Genomic DNA, 18,749 nt, shown 5'->3' on the forward strand with positions numbered 1-18,749 from the left:
ACACCTATGGGAGCAAGTGGGTAGTTTCTTCTTCAGCTTGGGCAGCTGTAAGGAAACACTGCAGACGGGGGCTTAAACTTACTTACAGTACACAGTCCACAGCAGATGTGATCCCACATTCTCAGAGAGAAAACCTTAATTAAAAAAGTCAGTTCTAGGGCTTCCCTGGTGGCGCAGTGGTTGAGAGTCCACCTGCCGATGCAGGGGACATGGGTTTGTGCCCCGGTCCAGGAAGATCCCACATGCCGCGGAGCGGCTGGGCCCGTGAGCCGTGGCCGCTGAGCCTGCGCGTCCGGAGCCTGTGCTCCGCAACGGGAGAGGCCACAACAGTGAGAGACCCGCGTACCGCAAAAAAAAAAAAAAAAAAAGTCAGTTCTCCCCAAACTAATACATAGAGTTAATGCAGGAGGGAAGCCCCAGCAGATCTATTATTAGGAATAGGTGGAATAAATGTCTCAGAACTGCCAAAAAATACCAAAAGAATTCATGGTGCCTGGAGGAATATTAAGTAATCAAGCACCAAGTTACACAGACGCTGTAACAGAAACACGGTGGTCACCTCGTGGGGCTTCACAGTCAGGCCCCCGGAGTGAACAAGAGTCCAGGAATGGGTCCTGGTGCACCTGACAAAGGTGGGCGTGACTTTGGGTACATATGGCAACCAGGAACATGTCTGATCAATGCTCGTGTTCAGTGATCTGTGTTGCTGTGAACACGTGTAAATAAGAACGCGTATAAACACTCGCCTCTGTCCCTTTGAAAACAAAGACCTCGATCAGTCTGGGCCAGAGGTGGTGGCCCTGACGCGGCTCATCTGACTTCGCCTCACCCCACGGAACTGCCATGTGGCTTCTCAGAGAACCCCAATCAGGGGAGGGAGGGCTGCTCTGTTAAACCGTAGACGCGTCTTTGTGCTTTTCCAGCTCAACAGAAGGGGAACCTCTGATAGAACCTTCTCTTAACATCACACGTTTAAAGAACTATTAACTGGAGGTGGGTTTGCGTGGAAAACCTCCTCTTCATCCAGCGGCCCAGACGTGCAGGGCGGGAGGAGACGCAGGACGCACAGCTGGCCGTGGGAGCCTGGGCTGCAGGGGGGGCGGGGGCTGCGGAGCGAGGGGCGGGAAGGGGGAGGGCTCGGGCCCCTGGGCTCCCTGTGAGCTGTAGGCTCACCCCCAGCCCCTCTGCAGTGGCGTCTGCCCGAGGGAAGCTACCAGCCAGGGGACCGAGAACTGCTGGGGAGGACTCTGCACTCCCTACACCCCAATAGTCCCGCCCCCTCCTCCCTCAGCCCCTTCCCGGGGGGGACACCTGTGCTCCCCCAGGACAGCCCTGCTGCTCCCAGCTCCCTCCAGACCCTTCTCCACCCCCGCGGCCTCCCTGGACAGCTCCAAACACTGACCTGCCTGAGGAGTCCCAAGCCACCTCTAAGCACCCCCCCGCCCCCGAAGCCCACCCCAGCTCTCTCCCCTGCTCCCCCCTCCCTCCCTGCACTGGGCTGGAGCTCTCGGCACCCCCGGCTCACACCTCCAGGGATCTGTCCGGGAAGTCAGCCACGGCCGGCCACCACACTCCTTTCTGGGAGATGCTCCCCGGCCCCTCCCAGCCCCCCACCGGCCTCCTCTGCGACCCCAGCCCAGCCAGGAGCGTCCGGGCGCCCTGAGCCTGAGTGGCTGGGACGGCCTCCGTGTCAGCTCCAAGACGACTCGGGTGGTTTGTAGCTGAGCAGGAAGGTCTCAGGTGAGGTCAGAATACGCCAGAGAGACGGGAGAACCAGAGGGGCAGCGGAGTCGCCGTCAAGGCTCTGGTTTCCGGCTCCAAGGCTCTGAGCCGTGCATTCACCCCGAGCCCGATTCCCATGGACGAAGGCCCTCCTGGTCTTGATTCGGCAGACAGAGGCCCCGCGGCCCCTGCCTCTGTCAGCTGCCCCGTGCACGGAGATCCTGAGGTCCCGGGGGGGTTGTGTGCCCAGGGGGCAGGAAAGGCGCACGCGGGTGAGGCCCAGGGTAGGAGTCATTTATGCAGGTGGATGGGCGGTGGGCACCGGGCTCGCACGGGGCACTGACTGCATGGGCCCTTCTCTCTCCCAAGAAGTCGGAATCAATTCAATTTTCACCCCGAACCTCAGAGGTCGGTTCTATTACCGTCCCAGTTGGCGGGTGAGACAACCAAGACTCTCAGAATCTGAGCCCTTTTCTGAGATCGTGTCACAGCTGCGTTCCCAGCCCCCGACTCTCCCAGTCTAGCCACCTCGTCCCGGTAGGGGTCCCGGAAGGACAGAGCAGTGGGCTGTGCAGCCCAGGGAGGTGAGGACCCAATAACGGGGTCGCCTGAGACCGGCCGCCTCCTCTCCTGCTCCTTGAAGGAAGCGCACAGAACGCCCAGCCCCTGCCCGGTGCTGCAGGCCTTGCTGAGCTCCACTTGGCCCCAGCGTGCGGTGTTGGACCCCGTGGTGGGGGCCAGGTGGGTCAGAGCCACTCACGAAGACGCACGTCCTGGGACCAACCGGCCCGCAGCTGGGAGGGGTTGGAGAATCAGCTGGTGTCCACCCCCCAAGGTGCTAGAAAGTGCCGAGAACACGTGAACCAAGTGGGTCGTCGCCGCCTTGAAACAGTCCTTGGTTTAGCAGGACAGACGAACGTGTGTCAGTGCTTCTTAAACCTCGGTGTGTAACAGCCACACACTACCCACCGAATGCGGGTGACCAGGCCTGGGGCCCTGCTTGGGGGGAGGTCCAGGGGGCTGCGTTTCAGTGAGCAGTTTTGGCGATCTGATGCGTGTGGCGCTGGACCACCAGCAGGCAGATCTGAGCTAATCAGGCGAGGAGAAGACAGGGTGGCGCCGCCTGCCCTACGCGACGCGGGGCGCACTTCCCGCAAACAGCTGAGGGGGCGCTCACTACGTCACCGCCGATACCCGCGCTGTCTTCTCAGACTTTGAGTGTTTTCGTTGCCAGCTGCTCCTGGGAGTGAAGACCAGCCAGGGCTACACCTTCCTCGAGTGCTTGTGGGGGATGAGACCGGCCTTCATAGCAAAGGCCCCCTGTGCCCAGCACACAGGTGTGGTTTGCTTCCAGGGCACTCACGAAGCATTCGCTTCAGTGGCTGATGGAGCAGGTGTGTGCTGGCCCCGGGAATCCAGAGGAGAAGGGCTTTCTCACCGGGCATGAATTTGTTTCCCAACTATCGACCGCGCGAGGTGAATAATTCATCACCGGTTGCTTCTTGTGGCTCTAGGAGGCTGACGAAGCCACGGGGCTCTGGAGCCGCTCCAAGACCTGCTCTGAGGCGGAGAGGCGTCTCCTCTCACACCTTGCTTCTCATTTGTGCAGGAAGAGAGATGGAGGTCGGGGGGAGCGCGTGCCTGCAGCCTCCCTCCCCACCCGACCGGCCTGGCTGCCTCTGGTCCATCGCACCCTTGCCCTTCTCCCTTAATTTTCTCCCTAAACTGTAGGAGGTGTGTACGTGGCTTTGCTTAGGGGGTTACAGAGAAGTGCGGAGGAGAAAGAGAGTGAGGGAGAGGAAGCACAGAGGCAGAGGCTCGGCCACCATCACTGGGTACGGGGTCTCCCTGAAGCTCTGGGACCGCGCAGACCACCCAGCGAGGCGCCTCTGGAGGTCTTAGCAGGGTGCCCGTGGGGACTGGAGGAAATCGGCGAGGGTTCCTGGGGGAAGCGGTGATGCCCCTTCTTCCTCTCCCGTTGAGATGGCGGTGAGTTATTCGAGAACTGCAGCACTGCCAGAGCAGGACTAGTATGGTCTGGTTTTCCTCCTGAGCATCTATTTTTTTCTGCATAAATTTTCTGAATGACATGTAGATAAATTCTTGAACTTATGAGTGTCCCTCTTGAGACAGGATTTCATCATCTTACCTATTTAACTAATTTATTAGTTACAATTACACCTCAAAATGGCATCAACGCTGGCATAATCAAAAACTACGCTTCAATTATTCATCGAGACTTTAATTAAGAAGCCCCGCTGAATTAATAAAAGCTTCAGAAGGAATGTGATGAAAACGACTCACAGAAAGTCTTGACCAACTTTTCTCCATCTCAGGAATTAAGTTTCCTCCTGCAAATTGCCACGAGCCCTCCTCCTAATGGACACGACACACAGGCAGGCGAGAAAACCCCAGGGGCGTGGAGAGAGCTGGTGAGAAAACCCCAGGGGCGTGGAGAGAGCTGGCGAGAAAACCCCAGGGGCATGGAGAGAGCTGGTGAGAAAACCCCAGGGGTGTGGAGAGAGCTGGTGAGCCTGGTGAGTGTGATACTAGGTGAAGGTTTTAAAGGTGCCCTGGGATTAGCCCACCAGCTCCGTTTTCCTGGTATCCGAGAGAGTGAGCGGCCCAAAGCTGCCTGCAAAGCTGTGGCGGGGGAATTGCCGGGGTGGGAGCTGGCCTTGGTGCTGACGTCCATCTAGGCCTCCCAGGACGGGGCCCCTCGTAGCTCCTGCTGCTTGTAGGAGGTGCGTCTCCCACCCGTCTTCTGAGTACCGTCTTCTGAGTGTTCAGCCTCAAACTGGGTGAGAAGTGTCTCCTTAATTTCTCTTTCTGATCTTTCTTTGTTAGTGTATAGGAATGCAAGAGATTTCTGTGTTTTAATGTTGTATCCTGCAACTTTACCAAATTCATTGAAGATCTCCAGTAGCTTTCTGGTAGCATCTTTAGGATTTTCTATGTAGTATCATGTCATCTGCAAACAGTGACAGTTTAACTTCATCTTTTCCAACCCATCAACAGAAGAATGGATAAAGGAGATGGGGTACATATATACAATGGAATATTACTCAGCCATAAAAAAGAAGGAAACGATGCTGTTTGCAGCAACATGGGTGGACCTAGAGATGATCATATTAAGTGAAGTAAGTCAGGCAAATCAAATATCATAGGATATCACTTATATGTGGAATCTAATAAAAATGATACAAATGAACTTTTTTACAAAACAGAAATAGACTCACAGATCTTGAAATCAAACCTATGGTTACCAAAGGGGAAACATGGGGGGAGGGATAAGTTAGAAGATTGGGATTGACATATACACACTACTATATATAAAATAGGTAATCAACAAGGACCTACTATCTAGCCCAGGCAACTCTGCTCAGTATTCTGTAATAACCTATATGGGAAAAAAATCTGAAAAAGAATGTACTTTGCTATACGCCTGAAACTAAGACAACATTGTAAATGAGTTATACTCCAATAAAATTTTTTTAAAAAGTTTAAAAAATTGGGTAAGGAAATGCAGGAAGAACCGGGAAAGAGAGTCTATGCTAGTTCTGGTTCCAGGTGAGGGTCCAGTCCAGGTGAGGGTCCAGGTTTGGAATTCAGACGGGAGAGGAGCATGGTTAATTATTCCTGCCCAAACCCACACAGCTGGGTTCCTCCATCATGCATTTAGCAAACCAGAGCAGAGAGAATAATTATGCTCCAGGGGTCAGAAGAGCCAGGGAGGTCCCTGGATCCTGGAGGTGAGAATGAGGCTGGAAGTGAGTTGACGGGCACCAGGCAGATGAGTGCAGATGCATGGGACAACCAGGGGGGACGCTGCCGGGGAGCCTCGTGATGTGGGGGACTCGCTGGGCCTGGGTTCCTTTCCGAGGTGGCCCAGCCCGGTGGGAGTGAGTGACGTGAGTCACTTTTATGTGTCCTGTGTCTGTGGATTCAGCTGTTTTCTCTTAGGGTGGGTGCTAACTGCCGAGGTTATAAGTAGCTTATCTACTTGTCTACAGACTAAGGCCCTCAGACTCAGTTGGAAGCCTGAACTCCAGGCCCAGAACCCCGTGGTCTGTCCTGGGGGAGGGCGTGTGGTTCAGGGAACTGCCCCCCAGGAAGTGGGTGTCCCCCTGCCGTTGCTTTCAGTGGAGAGCTTCGGCCGGGGCAAGGGGCTCAGAACAGGTAAGAGAATGGGGTACCGCCTACAACAAAGGCAGTGCTGGCAGGTCCAACCCACTGGGCGACCTGCAGGGGTGCCCTTTCCAAGCTGACCTGGGGCTGTGGTGGGAAGACAGTGGCCATATCTAGATGCCACCCTGGTCTGGGGGTGCTGGTGCTAAGGGGCCACGACCGGTAGACACAATTTGAGAACCTATCAGCGCCTATTCTGGGATGGATTCCACAGGACACAGGAGGAGGGAAACCGGGGCATCTTCCCTTGGGGGCCTAGAAGGTAGCTTTTGAAGCAGCAGACACAGGTAATGGGAATACAGGTAATGGGAATACAGGTAATGGGAATACAGGTAATGGGAATACCGTTATCATTTTCTACGATGATGTATGGGACGTTTTGAGCATGTGACAGGTTTTGTGATAGATGGAGCCATTATACATGCTTCCTCATTCTAAGGGATAGATGTTATATGTCCCATCTTGTGGAAGTGGAGATGGAGACCTGGGCTGAGTCCCTGAATCACCACAACTGACCCAGCCGGGCTCCCGGGCAGGTCTGTTGCGCTCCACCACATTTGGCAACAACCTACCGGTTACAGTGCCGAGGGGTCGGCAGCAGACACACCGCTCCCTGTTTCTCAGTGAAGACGCAGGGTCACCTAGGTTGTCAGCGAAGTTCCAACACAGACTATTATGTTTCCCAACATGTGTCTAAAATCCCTCTTACTCTCCAGAAATGTAGGGCAGCTGTGGATCCAGCTGATGTCCATGCCCTGGCAGGGGCGGGGTTGACGTGTTACGTCCTGGGGGCAGGGATGCTCCCTCTTCTCGAGCCCCTGCCCAGCATAGGTGGCCCTACATGCCAACTTCCCGGATCCCAGGACCCACTCTGTTCTGCAGGCACCTAAGCTGACAGCTCCCTGTCCCCCCGCCTCTGACCCTGCGGGAAAGACCCCGGGGTGGACCAGCGAGGCCAGGGGGAAGACAGGGCGGTGTCTGGACACTCTGAGAGGTCACCTCAGCAGTTAAGGGGGTGCCCTGGAAGGGTGTGTCCACATGTCCTTAAAGTGCTGGGATTCAGGGGTCTCTACCCTCTCAGGACTCCTGTGAAGTCACCAGCTGGCTCCACAGCCCAGCCCCCAGCAATGACAACATTCACCCAAGGTCAGGCCTGGCACCAGGGGGGCAGTGAGGACGAGCCGCCCCGGCTGGTCCCCCCACCGGATGCACGAGGGACACGGAGGTGAGTCTGGGAGGGACACAGGACCCGGAAGAGGACAGCAGGGAAGATGCCACGGAGGAGAGCCACACCCTTCTCTGAAAGACGCTGCCAGGAGCGTCATTTCTGGGAACTTATCAAGAGGCCTTGAAAAGTGGCAGAGCAAAGAATGTAGGCGAGGTTAAGTCAAGCACTTCTGTGCTTGTCGGGATATTACTGAGACGGTAGCTGCTAATTAATAATGCATCTCTACATGACACCATTTACGTTATTGCCCTTAATGCAGGGATTCCAGGGCCTGAGCCAACATGCCGTCTTCAATTATTTATTAATAATGCCAGTCACGAAATGAGACGATGCAAGCAGCGTTTACCACCCAGAAATGGAGGAAAAGGGTGTTACCCTCCATCACCTGCTTTCCAGGCAGAAAAATAAAATAGGTCCTCCAGGGGTGCTGTTTGGACTCTTCCTCAAAGGGTCTTAAGAAACAAATGCCCTGGTTTTTTCTATATCGATTGATGTTTTCCGGGGGAATTTGTGCATCTCCTGTGGTCCTCTTTCAATGCAATGAAGGGATTGTGTTAAAACACCCCCAGGGCTGAGAGCGAGGACGCAAGCTCCCCCCTCCCTCCTGCTTCCCTTCCTCTCAGTGTCTGTCTCTCTCAGTGTCTGTCTCTGTCTGTGTCTGTCTCTGTCCTTCTGCCTCTGCTCTGTGTATGTCTCTGTCTCTTTCTGTCTGTCTGTGTCTCTCTTTGTCTCTGTGTGTGTCTCTGTCTCTCTCTGTCTCTCTATCTCTGTCTCTCTCTCTCTGTCTCCCACACACACCCCTACAACCGGTGATTCCCAGTTTTCGGGGGAGAATCCCAGAGTCCCAAGTTGGAGATTGTCACCTGTCCTGGAATCTCCCCTCACAAATTCTTTGTCCAGGTTTTTCTGCCTCTGCTCGGGAGCCGGGGAGAACAGTCTCTAACGCGGAAGCAGCTCCTGTTACAATTACGTGGCCGGGATCGCCAGGAACAACCTATAACAACACACATTTAAGCACAAAAATGTCATCCATACATTGAGCTGAAATCTTTCTCTTGCTTCTTGACACAGATTTCAGCTCAGCGCCTGGAGGACACACACATACACCCAGGAAAACCATTGCTTCTACTTGAAAATTCTTCAAATATTTGAAGGGCTTTCCCCTGCGTCCTCTTAATCTTTTCTGAGCAGGGCAAACCCAGCCCCATCAGTAGACTCCTCAAGAGCTGCGGGTCTTGTGCCCTCTGACACCCACTTCAGCAAACACCCCGAGGCCACCGTGAGCTGAGCAAACAGCCAGGAGTCCCTCCCTCCCAGGGAGTCTCTGCCCAGTGCCCGCCCCTGAGCCACCCGCAGCAGTGTGCCCTGGACATACCCAGGGCTCCAAATACTGCGTCAGGGGCCCAGGAGACAGCGTCACCCCCACCCTAATTTGTAACTTTTATTGTTTGTTATCATACAGCTCAGATTTGCCTGAGCCCTTCTCCTTCACGTCCTGTCCCCTGGGCAGCTTTCATGTTTCCATTGTAAACTTCTTGGCTTTGTTTGTTTTTCTTTTTTGGTACTTTTAAAGTTTCGTTCATTGACCTGAATGACTTAATGCATAAAGATGCTTTCTTCAAGTTTTGTCATGTTTTTTTTCCAGTTTAGAATCAGGGCAGCATGACCAGAACCAGAAGAGACCATAGACATGAAGTTATTTAATTCCTTCATTCCTTCATTCCTTCATTCTGCGCAGTACTTTTATCCTTGCTGTAGACATCTTCTTTCCTTCTTCCTTTTGGTTTTTACTGACTAGCATAATCTTAATGACTGATTACATTCCCTGACTCCTAATTCCTTATATTCAAGGTGGGCACCCTGCACAGCCTTGTGACACATTCATTCATTTATTCTTTTATTCAACAAATTGTTTTAACTTTCTATTATAAAGGATTTCAAAGAGAAGAGAGACTAGTATTATAAACACCACCCCAGTTTTAAAGAAACATTGTGCCTATATTTCTTCAAACATTTTCTCAAATATTTTAAAGCATATTCTAGACACCGTAGCATCTTACACATAAACGCTTCATCATACGCGTTTACTTAAAGGATGCACACACTTATAAAATCTGTATCTTCACCTGTGTCCATTTACCTATCCATCCGTCTACCCATCTCTTACAAAAGCCACAATGCCGCATCTAAGGAAGGTCACAGAAATAAATCCTTTGACGCTTTATAACTTCCAATCCATATTAAGAATTTCCCTACTGTCTTCAAGGTGTCTTTTCATAGTTGGTTTATTCTCTGAGTTTGTGACTAGGTATTTTCAGGTTTTTATTTCATACGACTGTTCATCTTCCTTTATAAATCACTGATTTGTTGGAGAAACTGGTGCCTTTTGGTTTGTCCGTCTTTCCCTGTATTTCATGTAAACTGCTGGATGGATCCTGGGCTTGACCTGATTCTAGTTCAATCTTCTCTCAGGAATTCTTCCCAAGTGGAGCCAGTTTCTGCTACTGCACTGCCTCGGGGGCGCTTACATCTTAGTGGGGCTGAGGCTGGCGGGGTCCTCCTGATGCCCCGACCCCCAGTCACCCTTCACTAGATGAACGCGAGGAGTTGCCACTTATGACTATCGAGCACATCATAAGGTCCATTCAGCAAACACCCCGAGGCCGTCATAATAGATCCTACATCACTGAGAATTTACAGATGGTGGTTTTCTAATTCTAACTTCACTTTTGAGTAATGCCTGGGATTTTTCTCTAAAGAAGAACTTTCTCTCCTCAGTTTAAATACGGGAAGATAACATTTGACCTTCTTCTCTTTAATTTCAAGGTGAAGAGCTGGCTCTAGCAGTCTCCCCCTTTTGACCAGTAAGGATGCACTTTTGGGCCATCATTGTGAACATATGAGTTTTTTTTTTTTTTTTTTTGCGGTACGCGGGCCTCTCACTGCCGTGGCCTCTCCCGTTGCGGAGCACAGGCTCCGGACGCGCAGGCTCAGCGGCCATGGCTCACGGGCCCAGCCACTCCGCGGCACGTGGGATCTTCCCGGACCGGGGCACGAACCCGCGTCCCCTGCATCAGCAGGCGGACTCTCAACCACTGCGCCACCAGAGAAGCCCAAACATATGAGTTTTATATGTTTGATAAGTTTCAATCAATTGCAGTTTTCTTTCTTTCTTATATTCTTGTTGTTCCATATCGGGCCAGTACGAACCTTTCCCAACAATTATCTTTAGGTGAGAGTTTAAAGTTTTTACCAGATTTAGAAAGAAAATCTTATTTCTTCCAATATTTCCCTTTATCCAGTTTTGGGTGTTTTAGGCAGATGGATATTGTACCGCAGGTAACTGAGACTGTTGAATTTTTTCAGCATTTCTCTTTTCTTTGTGTTTTCCTTAGTAAAATTGCTACTGCTCTATTTTCAAGTTCAATTTTATTTGCTTCTGCTATGTTTAATTTGCTCAAAATTCCATCCAGTGTATTAGTCAGTGTGGTTATTGTGTGTGTTGTTTTTTTAGCAAGAGTCTCATTTGGTTTTTTCTTTACAGTTTCTATTTCTCTGTTCGTTATGACCATGTGTTTTATTAAATCCTTGAGCACAATTATAATAGCTGTTTTGAAGTCCTTGTTTGCAAATTACAACGTCTCTGTCATTTCTGGGCATTTTTCTATTGATTGATTCTTCTTGGAGTTACGGTGGTGTTTTCTTGCATGTTTACTAATTTCAGATTGGATGCCTGGAATTGTGATAGTTTTGTTGATGAGTATGAGTTTTATTGTCTTTCCACAATTATTTGAGACTTTTGTTTTGTGTAAGATACTGTTCTAGTAACGGGGGACATACTCGTGAGTAAAGAAGATCACATCTCCTGTGGGCGCGATGCTTATCATGTCGCGAGGTGTGGGGGAGGGAAGACAGACAAAAGTAAGCAAATGAAGCAATAATGTAAGTTCTAGACAACTTTTCCCTTACAAGGCAAAAAATGCATTTCATCTCCCAGGCTCCATGGAGCTCTGGGGGGAAATGAATACTACAAAGGCTCAGAGAAAAATCTCAGTTCCATGAGTCAGATGTCTTGTGGACCAGCTGCTTCCCACAATGAGCAAAAGCTTAGCATTAATGGAAAAAAATGAGAGGAAGTATGTACCACTGGGAGGTTCCCACCCGAACACATCTTATTTTCTTATTGATCAAATTGAAAGAAGGTGGCCATAATTTCACCTTACAGTCTATCTTAGAAAACTGCTGGAGACAGAAGGACAGCCCCAACCAGCTGCTGAGCCGTTTGGCTCACAGAACAGGGTGGGCACGGCGGGCAGGGCCACCTGCAGAGCCCAGCGTCCCCGGCACTTACTCTCCCCCCAACGCAGTGAAAAGCAGAAGTAGCAGCATCGCCGCAGCGGGCATCCTCGTGGCCCCAACCCCGGAGCACAGAGGAGGAGCCGTCTGCTCTGAAGCGATGTCCGTCCCCGGAGCATCTCTGCAGGCCCGGCTCTGGTCACAGGACCGCCCCTCTTGTGTCCACTCCGGGCATTGTGCCCCCTGCCCGTGCTGGAGCCCATCACAGACCCCCAGTCCAGGACACAGCGCTCACCGTACAGGCACTCGCGCCACCAGCATCTGTGATCAGATGATGAAAACAGGAGGTGCAAACCTGCCCTCAGAAGACGCCAGCTGCCAACACTTCAGTGTTTGAAGACAGAAAACAAAATTGGGTGAACTAAGAATTCAGCTCAAGAAGATAGAAATCGAGTAATAGAGCAGAAGTAAAGATATTAGGACGCCCGGGTAAATCAAAGTGAAAGTGGAAAATAAAGAAGAGATGCATTAAGTAGGTTTTGTAAATAAATTAAATAACCATTTCTTCTAAAAGACTAATAAAATAGATACATGTCTAGCAAATCTAATCAAGAAAAAATAAGAGTGAGACCGTATACATTTAACGGATTTTAAGAGATTAGAACCGCATATACTGGGTATTCAATCAAGGTCTGCAGGACTAATGAAAAGATATTTTAGCGCAGGGTTCCGTGCACAGCTGTACGGTAACTATTTTGAGATCTGGACGAAATGGTTGAGAGTTTAGGAAAACACAAATCACCAATACTGGCTCACAAAGAAATGGCTACACCACTTTGGGAAGTTAGCCTGGCAGATGGTAAGCCCGCAAAAATCAATAGTCTTTCCTGTGCTAGAAATAAACTACCTAGAAACGGAACTGAGGGAAATATTTTGTTTACAACATTGGCAAGAACTATAAAATGAATAGGAATTACCTTGAAAATGAAGGTACGAGGCCTAAATGGAAGGAAAGAAAGTCTTTTTAATGGACATGAAACAAGATGTGAAGTAATGTAAAGACAGCCTGTTCTTATAGGACAGGATTGGAGTTTTAGGTGTTGTGCTGAACACCTAAAACTCCAATCTTTCCAATCATAATGTAAAAGTTTAATGCAATTCCAGTCAGACCACCAGGCACCTTGTTTAATGATCTTGCAGTTTATATGGAGTAATAACGTCCCACGAATAGTCAAGAAAACAAAAAGAATAATAATCGTAATATGCCTGAGGCGGAAGGGTAACTTATTTCCAAGGGTCTTTAATCAAATCAATACGGTACTGGCCCAGGGGTGGAAAAGCATATCAGAGGACAGTCGGGGATTGAGAAAAGAACCTAGTCTATGGGATTTGATTTGGAGAAAAGAATGGATTGTACAGTAAGTGCTGCAGGCTTAGCGGTGCCCCGTCTGGGTGAAGGGGAGGTTCACGTCACACCAGGCGTAAACATCATTCCAGGTGGGTCAGAGGATTGTGTGCGGGATAATGATAACAGCGATGAGGATGATAGAAACACCCAGAGGTGAACCTTGCAGTTTTCATGTAGAATCTACAAATGAGAGAATGATTCTTAATCAGGAATTTAAAATCCATTAAAGAAAGATTTTTTCCCCCCAAATAGCCGTGAACATCTTTTTTTTTTTTTTTTTTTGCGTTACGCGGGCCTCTCACTGTTGTGGCCTCTCCCGTTGCAGAGCACAGGCTCCGGACGCGCAGGCTCAGCGGCCATGGCTCACGGGCCCAGCCGCTCCGCGGCATGTGGGATCTTCCCAGACCGGGGCACGAACCCGTGTCCCCTGCATCGGCAGGCGGACTCTCAACCACTGCGCCACCAGGGAAGCCCCGTGAACATCTTTTGATGGCAAAACAATGCTTTAAATAAAGCCAATATGAAAATAATATACAGTTAAAGTATTTTTAATGCAAATGACAGATGTAAGATGATTATTTGTAACATCTGAGAAGCACCTAATGTTATTAGAAAGCTGCCGAAGGAGAAACCAACAAACTAGTGTCTGTCTGAGAAGATGTCCAAACACATGGTTATTTAGAGAAACACAAATAAAAGAAACACTTTGATTTCTCCCCCTAACCCTCAGACTAAGGAAGGCAAAATAACATCTCCTGATGGCAGGGAAAATGGTGCTCTTTTATATTATTCATGTAAATTTAAGGGGTTAGGGGCTTCCCTGGTGGCGCAGTGGTTGAGAGTCCGCCTGCCGATGCAGGGGACGCGGGTTCGTGCCCCGGTCCGGGAAGATCCCACATGTCGCGGAGCAGCTGGGCCCGTGAGCCATGGCCGCTTGGCCTGTGCGTCCGGAGCCTGTGCTCCGCAATGGGAGAGGCCACGGCAGTGAGAGGCCCGCGTATCGAAAAAAAAAAAAAAAAAAATTTAAGGGGTTAGAGTGTTTTAAAAGGCAGTCTGGAAAATTCTACTATACACTTCTATCCTGCTCCTCCGTGAGGCCACCAATGCATTCTCTTTGAGTGTATTGTGGTGAGGAGGGGGTTTGCCAAGATATGTGTGTTTAGATGCTGCAGTCACGTGCTGGGGAATCTATCACGTAGAAATAAAAATGCAATGGAAAATTATTTCTGCTGTATGTGGATGTTTCGTGAAGTGCGTGTGTGTGCGTGTGCATGTCTGTGTATGTGTACGTGTGCATGCACGTGTGTGTGACAGCAGCCGTGGTGCCCGCAGCTGCCCAGGACACAGCTGCATGGACGCCATCCGTGGAGAATGGGTGACGACAGCCACCGTCCAGCCGCGTCGCGTCCCTGGGGCCTCAGAGACGTTCACGGGAAGCCTTGACCTGCAGGCTCAGGGCTCCCTTGGTCACGCCCCTCTCTCCCTTTGTCTCCGCGGCGGATAGGGCTCGGAGGACCAGGCAGAGATCCCCGCCTCCCTCCACCCTCCTGCTTCTTCCTCACACACGTGCTGCGGCCTCCCCGGCCTGGATCCAACGTGCGGCCCGGGAGCCCCTCCCACCAGGACCAGGCGCAGCGTGGACGCCGTTCAGCCCTCGCCTTCCGGGGCCCTTGGCCTGCGGGATGCCCCTCTTCTCACAGCACTTTCCATATTAACGCATCACCACGCACCTTTTTTCACTGGGTCTGTAGTTCCTGTCTTTCTCCAACCCTTAATTTAAAAAAATGTCTTTGGCAGAATTTCCCTCCTACGTCTTCTTTTCTTTGAATCTCACTGGAAGACAGAACAACACCCAGGAGGGCCCGGAGGGAGCTCCGGTGGGTCAATGCTGTTTGCTAAGTTGAAACATTTTCACAACAAAATCTAGATTTCTGGCTTCTCCTGAATAAGTGGAAAGATTTTGCGATGTTCAGCCCATATCCCCACACGGACGCACCGGCTGAAGCTGTGTTCGCTGTTCCCTGAGATGACGGACCTTCCACGTGGCTGAGACCCCTTCCCCTCCCGCTGCCAGCGCTGGGCTGCCCTCGGTCACCCCCGCTCCGTCCTCACCCCCCAGGCACGGAGTTTGCCATATCCTCCCTGACTTCTGCCCATGTAGGGCACGGGGTGGGTGCAGATACCGCAAGGCAGGAGGCGAGGGGAAGGGCCTTTCTTCAAGTCCGTTGTTTCTACCAGCAGCACCCCAGGAACAGCAGAGTCACGACAACATTCAGCTTCATTCAGGCCCCCGCCCAACCAGACCCCGGCCAGGCCTGAGCCCAGCTCCACACCCCCCCCCAACCCCCGCGTGATTACCCGCTGCTGAAACATCCGGTCTGGAGTCTGCTTCTCTGGCTGCATCTCGACTGGACGTGTGTCCTGTATCATATGGATTTAAAAATCCAAATCACAGACTTGTCCTCTTGGTCATCGCCTCTTTTTTAAAATTTATTTATTTTTATACATTTATTTATTTTATTTATTTTTGGTTTTGGCTGCGTTGGGTCTTCGCTGCTGCGCGTGGGCTTTCTCTAGTTGCGGCGAGTGGGGGCTACTCTTCCTTGTGGTGCGCGGGCTTCTCATTGTCGTGGCTTCTCTTGTTGCAGAGCACGGGCTCTAGGTGCACCGGCTTCAGTAGTTGTGGCTCGTGGGCTCGGTAGTTGTGGCTCACAGGCTCTGGAGCACAGGCTCAGTAGCTGTGGCGCACGGGCTTAGTTGCTCCGCGGCATGTGGGATCGTCCCAGACCAGGGCTCGAACCTGTGTCCCCTGCACTGGCAGGCGGATTCTTAACCACTGCATTGCCTATATTTAGACACCATCAGTTAGTTTGCATGATGGCAGCCCCGGGGCCTCCTTCCCTCTCCTCCCCCTGGGGCGAAGGTGTTGCCCATTTCCTGGCTGCCACCTCTGAGGACAGCGTGGACAGTCCCCCAGCTCCCGCCCAGCTCCTCTCTCCGGGTCTGGACAGAGTGGTCCTGGCCCTTCTGTCGGGCTGGATGGACAGTACCGGGACCCCTCCTCCTGTAGGGACTCCTTTGCCGTGTGTCTCGCTGGATGGACTTGAACTCTGTCGGCCATGCATGCCTGCTGATTGGACCTCCCACATCCTCTGGCGCTGGCCGTGGCAGGGACCCATCGCAGGATGGCAGTCACAGCTCCTCGGGACGTGCGGACCTCTAACAGGACGGAGGCCCGTCTCTGCCCTTCTATCAGTGGGGCTCCAGGACAGGTGCCTGGGCCGATGAACACCTGGTCCCAAGTCTCTGGTGGGGGCTCTCGGATCAGGACCCGAATTGATGGTCAGTTGGTCCCGTGTCTCGGGGAGACCCTGGAGGAGCAAAGATTAGCCAACAGAGGGGAGAATCGAGGTGAGGACGGGGCGGAGGCTGTTTGCTGGCGTCCAGTCCCCAGTTCCAGTAGCTTCGAAGGCAGATCCCCCCTCTTTGCCCTTTTTCCGTGTGCCGCCCATGCTTTCCCCTCTTTTGACTGTTATAACGGGATTTCTGTAATGTACAAACAAGGCCTCCTGGTGACATTGCTGAGTAAAAACTGGAACTTTCTCACGCGCTAGAAGTTTTTATTGTGGGGTGGGAATACCACTAACCACACTGTTTCTCTAGGAAAACGTGTTTCAAGTAAAAACAACTTACAAATAAACTTTAGGGGCACGATTCATTGGTATGTAGGGGGAATCACATAGATTATCGGGAAGTTACCTGTAGAACAGTAATTACAAAAAAGCAAAGTAGGAAGAGTGCCCGCTGCATTGGGAGTCTGGTTTATATGCGTATTTATGAAGTTCTGCAATTTGAACTAATATTCCCACTATTGCCCTGTCTCTGCTTGAGAATCTTTTGCTGTGTGTCAAAATCAGCACAGTCAAAATCAATGCTGTCCGCCTGACGACAGTCAACTTTCGCTACCCTGTGGCACAATTCAGAGAACCAATTTTATTCATAGACTCATGCAATGATAGGACTGGAAATAATTTACTAGGATCCGTGACTGAGTTGTGTTTATTTTAGAAGTTGCTTCACAGGGGCTTAAACTTGCACCACACGTGATGCCAGAGGACGCTTTCCTCACGTTTCAAAGGCCAAGACCCTGTCTTTGTAGGTATCTTGCACTGTTTCACTCCAGTGTTTCTGGACGCTTCTCTCTGTTTGAACGTGTGGCCTCTGCTAACCTGCATCCCCTCCTCCTTCTCGCCCCACCTGCTCATCACTCACGAGGAAGCACAGACACTTCAGCCGGTGGAGAAATTACACCTTATTTTACTTCCAAAAGGAGAGAGTTGAGGAACACTGTTGTGGACGTTCAAGATGTTTTTGTAAAGAGACCGAACGCCGCCGGCACCGTGTCTTCAGGGGTCCCCGTCGGCCCCCTGCCCCACTGCACGTACAAACCCGTCACGCACAGAATGAGTTCCCCCTCCCCCACTCGGTATACACACGAGCACCTACGCAAAAATCTAAGTTTGTCACAGAAACGCAAGCGAAGGCAACCCCGTCCCAACCAACCCCTTAACCTCTCCTGGGCTGTCACAACGCCATCGGCTGCAAAGCGGATTCAGGCGTCAGCAGCTGTCTTGCTGATGCTTCTGGGAGCTCGCCGCGGGCTGGGCTGCGCTCTCTGTGACCCATGCACTTCGAGGGGAGGTGGCCACAGGGCTTTTGTCCCTCCAGGGTGGACCCTGACTTTCCAGGGGACAGTTGAGAAAGGGGCCCCGAAGGGCTGGGGGAGCCTGAAAGACAGACGTGCCCACGCCAGCCCTCCCTAAGGTCCCCACGAGGGCGAGGTGCCGTCCTCAGACCGCAACCACATGAGGTCATCCCACGCGCATGCTGGTCAGTGGTGGGGCCCCTCCGCTCTCGGGCGCCCACCTGTGCGGGCTTCCATCCTCACACCTGGCACACGACCGCCTGTTCTGAACGGTGGGCCGTGCACTGCACACGTCACCCCCCTCCCGCCCCAATTGTCCTTCTGCCCAGAGGCCCCATTCCAGGCTTGTGGCCCCCCCGTCCCTGCTGCCAGGCCCTCCCCTCCAGGGCCCCGTGGCCCCGCCAGGCACCGCTGCCTCCTACTGGTCTTGGGGCCCGGAGTGGAGGATGCGGGCTGGGTCGGGGGTGCTGGGACTGGGCTTAGGTGGTAACAGTGCTGCTCGGGGTAAGACGGGTCCTGCCTTCCAGGGAGGAGAACAGACCGCAAAGCTGCACTGAGCATGACGTGCTCCATCTGGAAAATTCTGCGTGCCCTTCCTTTTCACATCACAGCTTCTGGTCTTCACAGCCTACTTTTGTTTCCACGTGAGCTAGTCATGAAATCACGGAATGTAGCTTTGCAGCTGTAGGACCCTCTGACGGCTGACAAGCTGTCTCCCTGCTGGGCTGCGGAAAAGCAGACGCTGCTCTGTCTCATGCTGCCGGCCCGGAGCTGAGAAAGCGACCGTGGCCGCCAGGAGCCTGCGTTCCCAGTCACTGCCCCCGTGAGGGTTCAGTCGCAGGCAACAGAAACCACGTGAACTAGAGGATCCCGCGCTTACGACACCATGGGAAGGTCTGGAAAAGGGGTGCTAAGCCCTCCTTGAATGATTTCTAGAAAAATCCAGATATGGCTGCAGTCAGGAAGGTCTGGGGGAAGCTGCTGGCGCCAGGAACATGCTCTCTTAGCTGTGGCTCAAGGTCCACGAGGCTCTGATGCAAAGACCCCCGGGCTCTAGACCAGCAAATCCACGTGCACAGTGCCCTGTCTCTGATACCCACGAAGCCGGGCACCCCACCCGGAACCTCTGCTCAAGCTGCCACCAGAAACCTGCGCTGACCCCAGGACACCGTCGGTGGAAACCGAGCCCTCATTTCCACCTT

Source organism: Tursiops truncatus, chromosome 11 (assembly GCF_011762595.2).
Source record: "Tursiops truncatus isolate mTurTru1 chromosome 11, mTurTru1.mat.Y, whole genome shotgun sequence".
Taxonomy (NCBI): domain Eukaryota; kingdom Metazoa; phylum Chordata; class Mammalia; order Artiodactyla; family Delphinidae; genus Tursiops; species Tursiops truncatus.